At 47.8% G+C, this 15,350-nt stretch overlaps 1 protein-coding gene and 1 long non-coding RNA gene across 5 annotated transcripts in view; one reads left to right on the forward strand and one right to left on the reverse strand.

The window, feature by feature from the left end:
- Positions 1-1,184: 1,184 nt before the first annotated feature.
- Positions 1,185-14,742, reverse strand: LOC141493497 (uncharacterized). 2 transcript variants are annotated; one of them, XR_012470231.1, is made up of 3 exons: positions 14,460-14,742; positions 4,169-4,246; positions 1,185-4,062 (listed from the first exon to the last, which is right to left on the reverse strand). It is a non-coding gene; the product is annotated as an uncharacterized LOC141493497 (long non-coding RNA). The 2 variants fall into 2 exon arrangements; XR_012470232.1 differs by lacking the exon at positions 14,460-14,742 and adding an exon at positions 5,952-6,608.
- The window catches only part of PUM2 (pumilio RNA binding family member 2), a 72,901-nt gene continuing 64,974 nt past the window's right edge, over positions 7,424-15,350 (forward strand). Inside the window, exon 1 of one of the 3 annotated variants that reach the window (XM_074194906.1) lies at positions 7,424-7,659. The gene's annotated coding sequence lies outside the window, so the exon portion shown is untranslated. The remainder of the gene's footprint in view (positions 7,660-15,350) is intronic. The other 2 variants (XM_074194897.1, XM_074194913.1) reach the window with 2 other exon arrangements.

Consider the following 15,350-nt stretch of genomic DNA (forward strand, 5'->3'; position numbering starts at 1 on the left):
CTAATCTTTTCTTCAACAAGATAGTACTCTGACCGCACACAGGCAACTGACTCAGCAACAACTCTCAGATTAGTCTGAGGTATTTCCTGTTGGTTAAAGTAGAATTAAGTTCATTGGTGACTTTGTATCTTCCATATACGACTCCTTTTTTCCCTCAAAGATTCCATCAGTCAAAAAACATTTATTAAGCACCTTCAGTATGTGAAGCACAGTGCTAAACACTTAGGATACAATAAAAGGCCCAAGATAGACCCTGCCCTTGAAGGGCTCACAGTGTGGTGGTGGAGACCTGACACAAGTAATTATGGACCAACAAATCACAGACAGGGTACACTGGAGATCATTAGCAGAGGGAAAGCTGCTTGAAGGTGGGATTTTGTTATTGTCCTTTGTTCTCAAAGAGGACCAAGACATCAGGGAGATGATGCCATGACAAGCAAGTAAATTGTATTGGAATGAGGGGGGGGGCTGTACTCAGTCACCAGTCTCACTTTTTCCCCTGGAGTCATCTGGGTCCAATTGTCAGATATGGGTCTGGATGACTGGTGATGGCCTGGATGCAGTGGGAGACCTCAGTCTTTTGAAATTCAAGTCTTTCTCAGGTCTCAGGGATTTTAGTTGAGACCTGAAGCAGAGCATGGATGATGCCAATCCCACTTCAGGTTGTAGAAGGAAAAAACTTCCTGCCTGGGGTAACTGAAATGTCTTCAATTCAAGAAGGTATTTATGTTTTGCTCACACTTAGTTCTAATTGATTTGATTAAGAAGTGTTCTCTGCCAGCTGTGTGGCCTTGGGCAAGCCACTTAACCCAATTTGCCTTGCAAAAAAACAAAAACAAAAACAAAGTATTCTCAGTTAAGTGGAATGGGGATAATCATTGTTTCTCCATTCTTCCATCTTCAAGGAAGTACAAACTCTGTCTTCCCCCTGTTCCCCCTTTCCGTTTTTTCTCCTCCCCTCTCTGTCTGAATCTCTCGGTCTCTCTATCTTTCTATCTCTTTTCCCCTCTTCCTCCCCTCTGACATTTTTCTGGATGTTGCCACACCAGGAATGTTCTCTCTCCACAGCTCTGACTGTAGATTTCCCTTGTTTAATTCCCCATTGAAAATCTCATCTTTTACTGAAAGATTTCTTTTTTTTAGAAAGATTTTATTTATTTTGAGTTTTACAATTTTCCCCCCATTCTTGCTTCCCCCCCCGAAAGCATTCTGTTAGTCTTTACATTATTTCCATGTTATACATTGATCTCAATTGAATATGATGAGAGAAAAATCTAAAGTAAATTACATAATAAGATAACAGATTTTTTTTTTCTAATTTGAAGGTAATAGTCTTTGGTCTTTGTTCAAACTCCACAATTCTTTCTCTGGATACAGATGGTATTCTCCATTGCAGACAGCCAAAATTGTCCCTGGTTGTTGCACTGATGGAATGAGTGAGTCCATCAAGGTTGAACATCACTCCCATGTTGCTGTTAGGGTGTACAATGTTTTTCTGGTTCTGCTCATCTCACTTAGCATCAATTCATGCAAATCCTTCCAGGCTTCCTTGAATTCCCATCCTTCCTGGTTTCTGATAGAGCAACAGTGTTCCATAACATACATATACCAGTTTGTTAAGCCATTCCCCAATTGAAGGCCATTCATTTAATTTCCAGTTCTTTGCCACTACAAACAGGGCTGCTATGAATATTTTTGTACAAGTGATGTTTTTACCCTTTTTCATAATCTCTTCAGGGTATAGAACCAGTAGTGGTATTGCTGGATCAAAGGGGATGCACATGGAAGATTTTTTATAATCCTCTGCATTCTAGTGTCTTCTGTTTGCTTTGTTGTTGTTCAGTCATTTTTCAATTGTATCTGATTCCTCATGACCCCATTTTGGGTTTTCTTGGTAAAGATACTAGAATCAGGAAACCGAGGCAAACAAGAGTGAAATGACCTGCCCAGGGTTATACAGCTAGTACCTGAGGCTGGATTAGAACTCAGGAAGATGAGTCTTCCTAATTCAAGACCCTTCTCTCTACTGCACCCATCAGCTAGACTTTCTTAATTATCTCCTATTTATCCTGTGTAGGTGATGTCCTTGTGAAGTCATTTGACCATCATCAGGACCTATGCTTCCACCTGACAAACTCAGATGAAGTCAAGAAAAATTTTATGAAGACCTGGAGACCATTACCATCAATGGGCCAAAAGAGGATGAGCTTATAATTCGGGATGATTTTGATGTTAAAGTAGGCTCAGAACTACTAGACTATTAGGCAGGGAGTCCTGGGGAGGAATGGATTTGGAAAGAGCAACAGCAATGGTCATCTACTACTGAAGACTTGTGCATTTCATGACCTTTCATGACAAACACTGTCTTCCATTTACCTAAATAAAATAAAACAAAATAAAACTTCTTGGATGCAGCCTTGCAGCAAATGCTGGTATCTAATAGACTATGTAATTGTAAGAGGAAGAGAGAGATGGGATGTGAGACTGAAATAGGCAATGTGTGACCTGGAGCACTAATCAAACACTTATCCTCTCCAAACTAAATATTCACATTTAATTGAAGCAACAGTTGCAAGGCAAAATGATTACCAGAAGAAATAATTTCAAGAGAATAGAGTGCTAGAGGGAAAAGTTGGTTGCTAACTTGGATGCCACAGTTAGCATCAGTGAAGCAGAAAAGGAATAGATTGCTTTCAGAGATTTGGTGTACAAACATACAAGATTGGTTTGATGAAAATGATGGAAAAATATAGAAGCTACTAAATGAAAAACGAGAACTCACACAGGGTTTATCAGTAGGATAGTTCATCTTTCTAAGAAGGCAGCATTTAATTCCATCAAAAGTAAAGTACAAGTGAAGCTTAGAGAGATGCAGGACTCTTGGCTCAGTAAGAAGGCAGATGAAATCCAATTTTATGCAGACATGATGCCCTGAAGACTATTTATGGGCCAAAGACACAGGGTGCATCTCAACCACTCATCCTAAGGGAGCCACGTTGATTAGTGATAGGGACATGATTCTGGAGAGATGGGCTGAATACTTCCACACTGTTTAACTCAAGTTGAAGTCAGTCTATTCTTAGATGAAGTTCCAATTGAAGAGGTTTTGAAGGCCATTAGGCTTCTTTCATGTGGTGAAGTACCTGGTGCTTACTCTATTCCAGTTGAGATTTACAAGGTGGGGGGGTCCATTGCTCATGAAATAAGCTGACTGAGGGGCGGCTAGGTGGCGTAGTGGATAAAGCACCGGCCTTGGAGTCAGGAGTACCTGGGTTCAAATCCGGTCTCAGACACTTAATAATTACCTAGCTGTGTGGCCTTGGGCAAGCCACTTAACCCCATTTGCCTTGCAAAAAAAAAAAAAAAAGAAATAAGCTGACTGAAATTTTCCAGGTTATAGGACATGGAGAAGTTATCCTCCAGAGAATTCAAGGGTATCTCCACTGTCCATTTAAAGGTAAAAGGAATAGACTATCCTGTGACAATCATGGTGTTTCTCTCTTAATCATTACTGGTAAGATTCTTGCCTTTACCTGGAAGATGGTCCCCTCCCTGAGAACCAGTGTGGCTTTAGAAAGGGCCAAGGAATGATTGCTATAGTGTTTGCTGCCCAACAACTCCAGGAAAAATGCCAGGAGAACAACAAAGTAGATTTGACCAAGGTCTTTGATATTGTCAGGCATGAGGGCTTTTGTCAAAATTTGGTTGCCTAGACAAATTCATCATATAGTACATCAGTTCCATGACAATGTGCTTGCCTGGATTCTGGATGGTGGATGATGCTCTTCAGATTTCCTAGTCACCAATGGAGTGAAACAAGGCTCTGTTCTTGCTCCCACGGTTTTTAGCATGATGTTTTTAGTCATGTTATCATTTGCCTTCACTGAGGATGAACATGGCCTCAAGGTCAGCCACTACTGCACTGCTGGTAAATTCTTCAACTTGAAAAGGCTACAAGCCAAGACCAAAGTGGAAGGAGTGTTGGTGCAGGATCTTCTGGTTGTAGAGGATGGTGCCCTCAATGCAGCCTCTGAAGCTGAGATGCTTGTGGCTCATTTTGGTCTAACAACAAATACCAAGAAATCACATAATCTCCATCATCCAGCACACCATCTACATGGGCATTAGCAATGGGTAAATTCTGAAAACTAGGGATAAATTCACTTACCTTGGTTGTGTATTTTCCAGGAAGGTCCACATTGATAATGAGGTGGTCACTCACATTGCTAGAGATGTTTGGGAGGCTCTGAAAAAAAATGTGGGAGAGAAGAGGTGTTAGACTACCAGTCTGAAGGCTGTTGTGCCGACCTCATTGCTGTAAGCCTGTGAAACCTGGACACTCTACCAGCACCATGTCAGGAAACTCAATCACTTCCATTTATATTATTTCAGGAAGATTCTGAAGATCACTTGGCAGGAGAGGATTCCAGACACTGGGTCCTTTCTCCATCTAAACTGCCAAACATTCAAAAGTTACTACAGAGAGTGCAACTACAATGGGCTGGACACACTGTTGGAATGCCAGATGTTTGCTTGCCAAAAAGATTATTTATTTATTTATTTTAGGTTTTTTGCAAGGCAAATGGGGTTAAGTGGCTTGCCCAAGGCCACACAGCTAGGTAATTATTAAGTGTCTGAGACCGGATTTGAACCCAGGTACCCCTGACTCCAGGGCCAGTGCTTTATCTACTGCCACCTAGCCACCCCCAAAAAGATTATTTAATGGAGAACTCACACAGAGCAAGCACTCACAGGGGGGTTAGGAGGAGTGATACAGGGACACCCTGAAGGTCTCTCTAAAGGACTTTGGAGTTGATTGTGAAGCTTGGGAGACACTGGTACAGGATTGCCCAGCATGAGGGTGCTGTTCTATGAGCCAGGCAGAATGGAAGCAGCTCAAAGGAAATGTGAGATGCCCAAGTTTAGAAAACCTACCCCAGGTGTTCACATAGAGTATTTGTGCCTCATCTTTGGTACATCTGGAGCTTGATCTGATCAGCCACAGTTGGTAATTTGTCTTTAATATGATTTCATTTTGGTTTTCTTTGATAAGGATGGACAAGAACTTACTAAGAAACCAACAAACCATTTATCCTGTATAAAGCTTGCTTTGGGTGTATAGGGCAGGGACTGTCTTTTGTGTCTTTCTGTATCCTCTGAGCTTAGCAAGTGCCTACCCATGCCATAGTAGCTACTTACCAAAAGGCTGCATATTTGAGAGATGTTGCAAAGGTGAAATGGAGAAGCCTTGGGAAAAGATTGAATATGGTGGTTGAGAGATAGTGAAAACTTGAAAATGACTCAGAGGCTGTGAGCCTGGGAAGGTGTTATAGGGAAGGTTAGATGGAGGGAGGGTTTGAGGGGGAAGCAATGAATTTAATTTGGGACATGCTGAATTTCAGATGTTTACTTGAAGTCCAGTTGAAGATATCTGAAAGGCAATTGGAGCTAGGAAGTTGGAGGCCAGCATGGGAACTGAGATCACCAGAGAGAATAGTCTAGAGGGAGAAGAGAAGCAAGTTCCCTGAGGGCTAGACCTGGAGGAGGATCCAGAGAGGGACAGGAAGATCTAGAGAGGAAGAAAACCAGAAAGGAGAGAGGGAGGGGGTCCCCAAAATTAAAAGGAAAGAGAGTGTCAAAGGAAAAGAGGATGGCTAAGCATCAGAGAGAGAGAGACATATCAAGCAGAATGAAAAGGTCATTGACTTTGACCTCTGAGAGATCACCAGTCACTTTGGAGTGAGAAAGATGGGTGAAGAACGAAGGCAGAAACCACATGACAAAGCATTAAGAAGAGAGGAAATAGAGTTATCTATTGGAGACAAAGAGCAGACAAGACCTATGGTGGAAGGATCAAGTCCGGACCTGATTCTGTCAGCTCAGAATGGTGAGGGAGGCCTACAGGCAGTAGTGGCCAAAGGGTCAGTCATGCTGGGTCCTCTCTTAGTTACCTCCAGGCCTGGTGGACCAAGGGCCACTGTGGTGGACAGTATTTCCTGCCCATTCCTCAACTTCTGGCAGCCAATGCTTTGTGTGGAAACTGTGGCCAGTAGGGTGACAGCCAGAACAGAAACCTAAATCTGGACTGTTCTGGGGGTCTCATTAATGAGATCATCTCCAGATCTCTTATGGATCAGCTCGTAGAAGGCAAATGCTGCCGGCTCCGTTTTGGACTGGCCTGTCTTCTCTGTGGGTAGAGGCCCGGACTGTCACCGATGGGTCATATCTGAGCTCACCCACCGGGTCAGGCGGGACCAGCACCGGAACTCAGCTCCTGCCTGGTCCCTGCCAGGCTCCAGATCTGTGTCTGGACTTCATCAGCCTCAGATACCGTGGTGGGAGGAAACCTCTGAAGGTGCCCTTTCCCAGGGAGGGGCTTCTTCAACAGGGCCCTCTCCGAGGAGCGTCCTTCCCGGAGGGGAGCGGCAGACCCCGGCCGGAGAAGAGCCCGGGGAGGCCGGGCGGGCTGGACCCGGCCGGAGAAGAGCCCGGGGAGGCCGGGCGGGCTGGACCCGGCCGGAGAAGAGCCCGGGGAGGCCGGGCGGGCTGGACCCGGCCGGAGAAGAGCCCGGGGAGGCCTGGGGCGGGCTGGACCCCGGCGGGCTGGACCCCGGCGGGCTGGACCCGGGGCTTGCAGTCGGAGCCCTCTGCCCACAGTGGCTACGGGACTCAGCAGATGAATGCCAGGCCTGGAGTCGGGAGGACCCGAGTTCGGATCTGCCCTCCAGTGCTTCCTACTTGTGGGGTCTTGCTTGCCTCAGTTTCCTCGTCTGTCAAAAGAAAGGGCGCGCCCCTCGGGGTCTTTGCCGGAACAGCCCCGGCTTGGGGGTCCCACTAGCAGAGAGATGGGGTTGGTGGGGGGCGGGCGGGGAGGAGCCGCCCGGGGGGTCGCGGGGTCACGGGTGGGCCCGCTGCTGGGGGGCTCGGGCCTCGCGCCTCAGGCTCCCCGCGGGCCACGCGGGCCCAGAACAATGAGGGGCTCCGCAGGAAGTGGAGGAGGGGCGACTCGGACTCGGCCCCGCCCCCGACGCCGGCCCGGCTCGCGTTCTTCCCCCCGCGCGGATGCGCGCGCAGCCGCCAGCGCCTCCAGCCAATGGGAGGGGCGGGGGAGAGAGCCCGCGCGCCCGACGCGTCCCCTGGGGCCGCGGGGAAGGAGGGCGGCACGGGCGTGCGTGCGTGCGTGCGTGCGTGCGCGCGTCCCCCGCCGGGCGCCCGGGCCGGCGCACGCGCGCTCCCAGGGGCTCCGGGCCCTGAGCACTCCCAGCCTGCCTCGCGCGGCGGCGCCGTCGGGCGCGCGCGCGTCGGCGTCCTCGGCGTCGAGCGCGCGGCCGGGGAGGCGGCGGCGGCGGCGGCGGCGGTGGAGGAGGCGGCGGCGGCGGCGGCGGCGGCGGCGGAGGAGGCGGCGGCGGAGGCGGCGGCGGCGGCGGCGGCGGCCATGTTGTTGTGAGTGCGCCCTGTGTCTCACGGTCGGGCCCCGGCGCTTCGGGGGCGGCGGAGGCGGCGGACACGGAGGCGGGCACGGGCCGGGGCCGGAGGCGGAGGCGGAGGCGGAGGCGGAGGCCGCAGGACGCCGAGGAGACGCCGCCGCCGCCCGACGACCAGGAGCGGCCGCGGGCCCAGCGGGCCGTCGTCGGAGTCCCGGGCCGCGGAGGCCGCCCCGTAAGTGCCGGCCTCCCCCGGGGCTGCGGGCGCGCATGCGCGCTGCGGGGCTCGGGGTCGGGCTGGGGGCCGGGGCCGGCTGTGCCCCCCCGCGCCCGCCTTTGTGCCTGGCCGGGCCGGGGGGCGGGAGGTGCGGGGCCGTGACCTTGGGCGGGCGCGACCCCCGGGGGCGGCCCGACAGTGAGAGGCCGCCGCCCCCGGGGCTCGGGAGGGGGAGGGGCGTCCGCCCCGCCCCCCACGGACCCCCGGAGGCCCCGTCTAAAGGCCCCTCACCCCGGCTGGCACGCGGGGGCCGGCCTTTGTGCCCCCGGAGCCTGGCACAGAAGTGCAGGGCATGCTATGCTGGCCCGAAAGGAGACAAAAGAGCCCCCCAAAACAGACCCTGCCCTCGAGGAACTTGGGCGGGGGGATGGAAATACCAGCACACTCCCCCACACAGACCCCCAACTTCCCAGGGGTGCTTTTCCGTGATGACCTCCCCGCGTGCCCTCTGCCTCCGTCTTGGGCATTGGGGCTGAGCTTGGCAGCAGACTCGGGGGTCGCTGAAGTGGCTGAGGAAGCCTGGGGGCCTCCGGGTCGACAGGTGTGCCAGGGAGGTAAAGAGGGAAACTTGTCCCGTGCCTCCCCCGTTGCCATGCTCTCCGCTCCGGGCCGACGGCCGGCTTCTCCGTTTCCTATCTTCTTTTAGTGATATTTTACTTAAATTTTCTGTCCTTTGAGTCTCTGGTTCCTTTGGGCCTTTGTTCGTTTCCCGGTGCTCAGATGTGCTCTCATTGTTCTTTGAATTCCTTGTATTTGTGATGCATTTCAACACAATGCCATTTTATGTCTAACGTTAAAGGGCTTTTTAAAGACAGTTTTTAGAGAATTTTTAAAACAATGGACGTCCACCTGGTTTCCAGTTTTTTTGCTCGGTGTTTCTAACAGAATTGGGAGATCCATTGTTGGAGATGGACTCCTTGGAGCATACCCCAAAATGTCATCCTTGGGCCAGAGGGCTTAGTCACTTCATTTCCTTGATTTCCAGACCATTTAGACCCTTTCCAGTTCTACCGATACTGTGTTTTTGGTGCCCCCTCCCCTCTGATGGTGACTACTCACACTTATGGTCATCTTTGTCTGTTTACAGGGTGGTTTTCATTGGATTTGCTTGTAACTGTTGGGGCATGTTTTTAAATGGTCATCAGTAGTTAGTAATTCTTTTGAAAAATTTTCATATCCCTTAATCATGTATGCCAGAAATAGCTTCTAAATAGTTGTGCTAGTCATTTGGAAATCCAAAAGACTTCAAGCACATTCCCCTCCCCTGAAGTTTTTTATTCTATCCCCATTGTTCAGAGAAAAGTCTTAATTTTTTTGAAATTGATAATTTCTGTTATCTTGTTAGGAACATTTTGATTAAGAATTCTGTTACTGAGACTGTCAAAGGGACTCACCTCGAGCCTTCATTGTTTTCTTTTTCCTGTTACCTTTTTCTGAACCTCACTCATGATCAAATGAGATGGGGGGGGCACAGGGACAGTCATGGCACTGTCCTTCCCCTGTAGAGAATTCTATAGCCTGAGTAGCTATTCACAGCTATGGAAGCTTCAGTTTTCTGGAGTTTGCATTGATTTGGAAGAGTGTGAACAGGGACAGACCTTGAGCTCCTTTAGGTCACAAGGCAGAAACTTGGAAAGGGAAGGAAGGAAGGTTGTTCAGTGCCTCTCATTCAGTCACTTCTAACATCAAATGGGGCCGCTGTATTTGAGGGACAAAGCTGTAATGGTTTCTATGGGAGACCTGGGAAGAGTTTGTCCCCACTCTTCTGACTCTTCTGTCCGAAGCAATTCCTATAGCCAGGTGGTGGTGGTGGTGGTGGTGGTAGTACTAGTCTCCGAGTTAGTTTTTTGTGCTTCAGAAAAGATGGAGAACTGGTGAAAAAGGGTAATCGATTTTCCTTACCGCAAGTTTGTTTGAAGCCCTTTCCCTTTCACTTAAACTTTATTAGTAAGTGTTCTGTAGGGTTCCGGTGTTGGCTTGACTTTTTTTGAAGAGGCCATAAGAGCTCATTGGAAAGTGATTCATGGCAACGGGATTCTGAAAGGTCTGGAAGAGTCTCAGGGAGACATTTGCTACCAAATTTTGGAACTTAGTCACAGGGATTTAGAGACCCCTTTGATCACAAGGCTATTTATTTAGGTGAGAATGGTCACTTGCAGCAGCCCAGATTAGGCATTGGCTGGGGAGGAGGGCTGGGGCAGTGGCAGATGGACCCATCTTCTTCTTGTGTGTCCTGGAATCATGTCATTTCTTGGAAGGGAAAGTGAATAAAGCAAAAATGGAGGGACCACTTGAAAACCCTCCCCACTGTAGACGATCAGGAGCTAGCCTGCTTGTGTATCTGGTGATCCCAGAGGTCAGATTTAAAGGTAGTGGTTTTTTGGATTTTGCATTTTTGGTGTGAGAAGTGCTTAAGGGACACAAACCAGTATTTATTAAGCTCCTTTTATGTACTAAGCTCTTTACAAATGATATCTTGTTTGAACCTTAGGATAACTGTGGAAGGTAGGTGCAGATGAAAAGACTGCCCAAGGTTCAGTGAGTGCCCAAAGACCCACAGCTCTAAGTGTCTGAGGATGGAGTTGAAAGGGCCTGGCTCCCCTTTGGAGACTTGAGGTCTTAGGACCATTGCCACAAATCTGAATGGGACCTTAGGGGCTGTCTTGTTCATCATCAGTCAGCAAGTGTTTATTAAGAGACCTCCCCCAGATACCTTGTCGGGACCATCTCACAAATGAAATTAGCCCAGTCTGTTGAGATTCTGTATCACTGAAGGTTGGCATCTTGTCTGCATCTTACAGTGTTAAAGCCATGGTGTCTGAGGTGAGGGACTAGTTTATAATCAGTGGCTAGACTTGGAACTTGGGGCTTCCTGACTTGTAAATTAACTTTTTCTACTCGATGCCATACTAAGTATTTGGGACATGACATTGCAGACATAAGAATATGTATATATGCAAGTCATAGTTTTGACTGATGGTAGAGGGCATCTTTGGGAGGCCTCCTTGGAGGCAGGTGGCCCTCCAGCTGAGCTTTGAAAGGAATGAGGCATTTCCTGGGAGACAGGATACATTGTAGTCAGAGGGCTGACTTAGATTCTTCCTATACAGTAAAATAAATTTCTTTTCTTGTGTAAATGGTGATTGCTGCTTTGGTCATCTTTCCCTTCTGCCATGGTGCCAAAGGTATGCTGAGTGAGCTCCAGGGTCTGTGACTTTCTGTTGAGAGGTCCCTGGGCCTCATTTTGGGGAGTAGGAGAGGGGTCCAGCTCTCAATGCAAGGAAGTCCAAGTAACTCTCAAGTTCTGAGGCTTAGTTAATACTTTTGGTTGAAAAGAAATCTTTGTGGATGAAGGAAGGTAGTTTTAACGGCTCAAATTCCAGTGTGGGATACAGGTAAATCAAAACTTTTGATTATCTTGTGTTACTCTAAGACATAAGAGGACGGAAATCTGTCCCCTCACAGGAGAGCCAGACCATAGAAGATTATCCTGCCATTTTAGATTGACCTAGGCCTTCCTACATGGGGCAGCTGGTGAGTCCACTTGGGAAGGCCTGAGTTCAAATTTGGCCTCAGATGGGAGTGTGTGCTGAGCATGCTGGCTGACAGATAGGAAGTACTCTGTGAGTTCCTGTTATGGAGAGCTGCACTGGAAGGTTTTGATACTTGAAAAATTAGGCAGAGAAAAGGCAAAAAGTTTCTGCAGCCACTAGTGGGGAACGGATTGCCCGGCTGTGGATTCTGCATGAATGGCTAAGTAGATTCTTATTATGCTGATGAACTAATAGCTGACATTTCAGTAGAGCTTTCAAAATTTGGGAAGACTTTGCCATTTGATCTCATTAAAGTCCTGGGAGAAGGACCACAAATGTTCTCATTCCTATTTTGCAGATGTGGAAAGGGGTCAAGTGGGTCACACAGCTTTTGGGGGCCGAATTTCAACTAGAGGTTCCTGACTTGATTAGGTATTTTTTTTTTTTTTTAGATTTTTCAAGGCAATAGGGTTAAGTGGCTTGCCCAAGGCCACACAGCTAGGTAATTATTAAGTGTCTGAGACGGGATTTGAACCCAGGTACTCCTGACTACAAGGCCGGTGCTCTATCCACTGTGCCACCTAGGCGCCCCTTGATTAGGTTTTTTAGGTAGCTTTTTTGGATAGATTTTAGGGATTCATTTGATGAAGGTCTTCTGGTTGATCTCATGGTGGAAACAGTGCTTTCAGAATTTGTTTTATGGTCAGACTTGAAGAGTTATTTGGAATTTGTGGCAGTCTAAAGGTGTGGGAGTTCTGTGCTCGACTCTGAGGGGTTGGGAGGAAGAATTTCTGCTTGGGTTCAAAAAAATCACCTTGGAGGGAGCCCGCTTTGGGAGATGTGAAGTTGCAGTTCATCTGAAAAATATGAGGGGGGGAGCAGAAATAATTCGAGCTTAAACTTGTGATAGCTCCAGGACTAAGCGCTATTGGGCAGTGCCAAACTGAAGGTTAGGGAAAAGACTAGGACTGGATATGTAAAGCTGTGAGTCATCTTCATTAAGATTTTGTAATTAAAACATTGCCATTAACATTGGAAAAAACAACTTCAGTTGAAGAGCCTAGAAAGAAGATTGCAGTGATTTCAGTGCATGAGAAAAGAGGAATAAAGAGTAGACATTTTTTCCAGGAATTTGGCTGAAGAAAAGGCTATATTATAGGAGGGGAAGGCCTGGAGAAGTGTTTGAGTTGTGGGGTTTTTTTAAGGATGGAAGAAATTTGAGCATGTTTGCAGATCATAGGAACAAATCAAGGATGAGGAGGGGTTGACGATTCAACAGAGGGGATGATTGAAGAAACAATGGGAAGGGATGGGATCAAGTGCACTGCTGATTTCCAGCGGCTCAGGGAGGGCAGAAGTAAGGTCTGGGTGTTGTCAGTAGAAGCTTCTCGCTGAGAGCTAGTGAAAAGTGGAAACAATGGGCTATGGGGGAGAAAGTGGAGGGGATGCCCCCATTGGAGGTCTTCCAGTAAAGATTGGAGGATCAATTCTAAGGAAGTTGTCATAGGGATACTTTGTAATGGATGGGGGGTGGGTTTGATGATTTGATGAGGGGCTTTTAAAATTGAATCCATGGTCCTAAGAACCACAATTCTGTGATTGTGACCAGTTTTTAAAAAGTGTTTGAATTTATGCATCATAGTTCTTGGTACAAAAGTCCACATGAGGTCAGTTTAGCAAATGTTTCTTTTTTAAAAAAATAAATTTTCATTTCTATATTTACTTATATCCCTTCTCCCAGAGAGCCAAGTGTTTTTTAAAGGCTGGAAGAAAAGGGGGATCAACATAAAAGTCTGGAGTATGTATTTGAGGACTTCCCACTTTAGCAAGGGGTGAGGAGTGTCTTGGCTCCTATATCCCTTCTTCCCTTTGTAGTTAAACACTCTAAATAATCCAAGCCTCCATTAGGTGCCTTCACTTTTCTCTCCTTAGCCTCTTACAATCCGGTTCCCAAGCTATTCTACCCAGACATCTATTCTAGAGCATCTCTAATGTTATCTGTGATCTCAGTTACCAAAGCCAGTGTCCTTTTCTCAATTCTCATTCCTCTTGTCCTCTCTGCAACTTTTAGGACGCTGTTCATCACTTCCTCCTTGATACCCTCTTCTCTCTTAAGTCTTTAGGATTTCCCCATTTCCCCAGTTTTCCCATCTTTTTCTGTCTTTGCTGTGCTGGATCCTCCCAAGGCTGTCTAACTAGCTGTGACCTTCAGGGACCTGGACCCTCTTCTCTCTCTATTCTACTTTTTTGGGTGATCTCATCAGTTTCCGTGGATTTAATTGCCATCTCTATGCTGATGATTCTCACATCTCCTTTCTCTTGCCCTAGTCTCTCTGCTGACTTCTCATCTCTCATCTCCAACCTCCTTTCAACCCTCACAAGAAGAGAGTTAAAATTCGCCCCCCCCCCCCACTAAAGATGTCCAGTGGATACTTTATACACTCATGGTATACTCATGATCTTTCCACTGTTAGTGTAGAGGTCTTCTGCACTCCTCTTACTCTTCTTCATCCCTAGATCTGTTATGCCAGGGGCCTGTTGAGTTTCCCTCTGCCACATCTCTGGTCAAGTCCAATCTGCCCCTTCTCTTCTTGACCCTGCCCCCAGTCAGGGGCAGGCCCTCATCACCTTAGGCCTGCCTCAAGCCTCTCCCCTCTGCATTCCTTCCTCCCTTCGACCACTGCCACTCAAGTGGATAGAGCACTAGCCCTGGAGGCAGGAGGACCAGAGTTCCAATCCAAGCTCATAGATGCTCGATGCTCGTTAGCTGTGTGATCTTGGTCAAGTCATTTTACCCTGCCTACCTCGCATCTGGGGCTAACACCAGTCATTCTGATTCATATCTGGCCAGTGGACTCAGGAGAAAGTGAGGCTGGGGTCTTAGCACAGCTCCCCTCACTCCAATCTAAGACATTTGCTTGTCATGGCATCACCTCCTTTATGCCATGATCCTCTCAGAGAATGAAGGACAAAAATCAGCACCATGGTCATCATGACCACCAAAGTGATTTTCTTCAAGTGCACTGATCTGACCTTGTCATTCCCTATTCCTTCTACTCTCATGGCTCCCTGCCCTCCCTTTAGGAACTAGTACAAAATGCTCTATGGTATTCAGTGCCCTTCATCCTGACCACCTTCTTTATTCCCTGACATGTCCAGTGACAATGGGTGTCCTGGCTCTCTCCTGGACCTCTCAGTTATATCCATCCTCCTTAGAAGACTCACCTTCCACTCTTACTTCTGACTTTCCCCCTCTTGTTCCAGGGCTGGTCCTGCTTAGATGGGTGTAGTTTGGTTTGCAGGTTGTCTTCCCCCTTGATTGAGAGCTCCTCAAGGCAAGGGGCTGTTTCTTTTCCCAATTGTTCTCTATTCCCAGTCCTTGGTTGACAGGGCTTGGCCCATAGAAGGGACTTAATAAATGTTTTTTGATGGGTTTCTTTGTGATTTTGCAGCATTCACTTTTGATATGGGATGGTTTTCTCCCTTTCCTATTATTGTAGTCTTTGAGTCTGTTCTCTTGGTTCTCTTCGTGCTTCTCTTCATTCCATTCAGGCATCACAATCTGTTTGGCCATTCTTCAATCAGTGGGCTTCCATTCTGTTTTCAGAGTCTTACCTATCACAAAAAAGGGCTGCTAGAGGCAGTATTTTGGCCAAGAATGGGGAATCTATGGACATTGGAGTCACTTGATTGGCACCATTCGCAGCTGGGGGGCTCAGTGGCTTAGAGTCAAGAAGGCAGAAGTTCAAATCTGGCTCCATGGACTTCTTCACTGGGGGACCTAGACTTGGCACTTCACTTCTGCCTGCCTCAGTTTCCTTATCTGTAAAATTCAGATCATAGCACCTACTTCCAGGGTTGTGGTGAGACTGTTTCTCAAGGGTTTACCTCAGGACTTGGCAAAGAGTAGGCACTGAATCCCTTCTTCCCTCCTTTCTTCCTTCCCTCCTTCCTTAAACAAAAAAGGACAACACTGAAGTTTTAGTGATCCAGTTTTTTGTTAAGGAAACCTTGAGGCAGCAGAGAGTGACTCTAGTTGGTCTTCCTTAATCGTTTAAAGGTGTTTGCTGAGAACACAGTGCCAAGTGATCCACTTTGGCTAAGGGAGATAGATGG

Source organism: Macrotis lagotis, chromosome 1 (assembly GCF_037893015.1).
Source record: "Macrotis lagotis isolate mMagLag1 chromosome 1, bilby.v1.9.chrom.fasta, whole genome shotgun sequence".
Taxonomy (NCBI): Eukaryota; Metazoa; Chordata; class Mammalia; order Peramelemorphia; family Peramelidae; genus Macrotis; species Macrotis lagotis.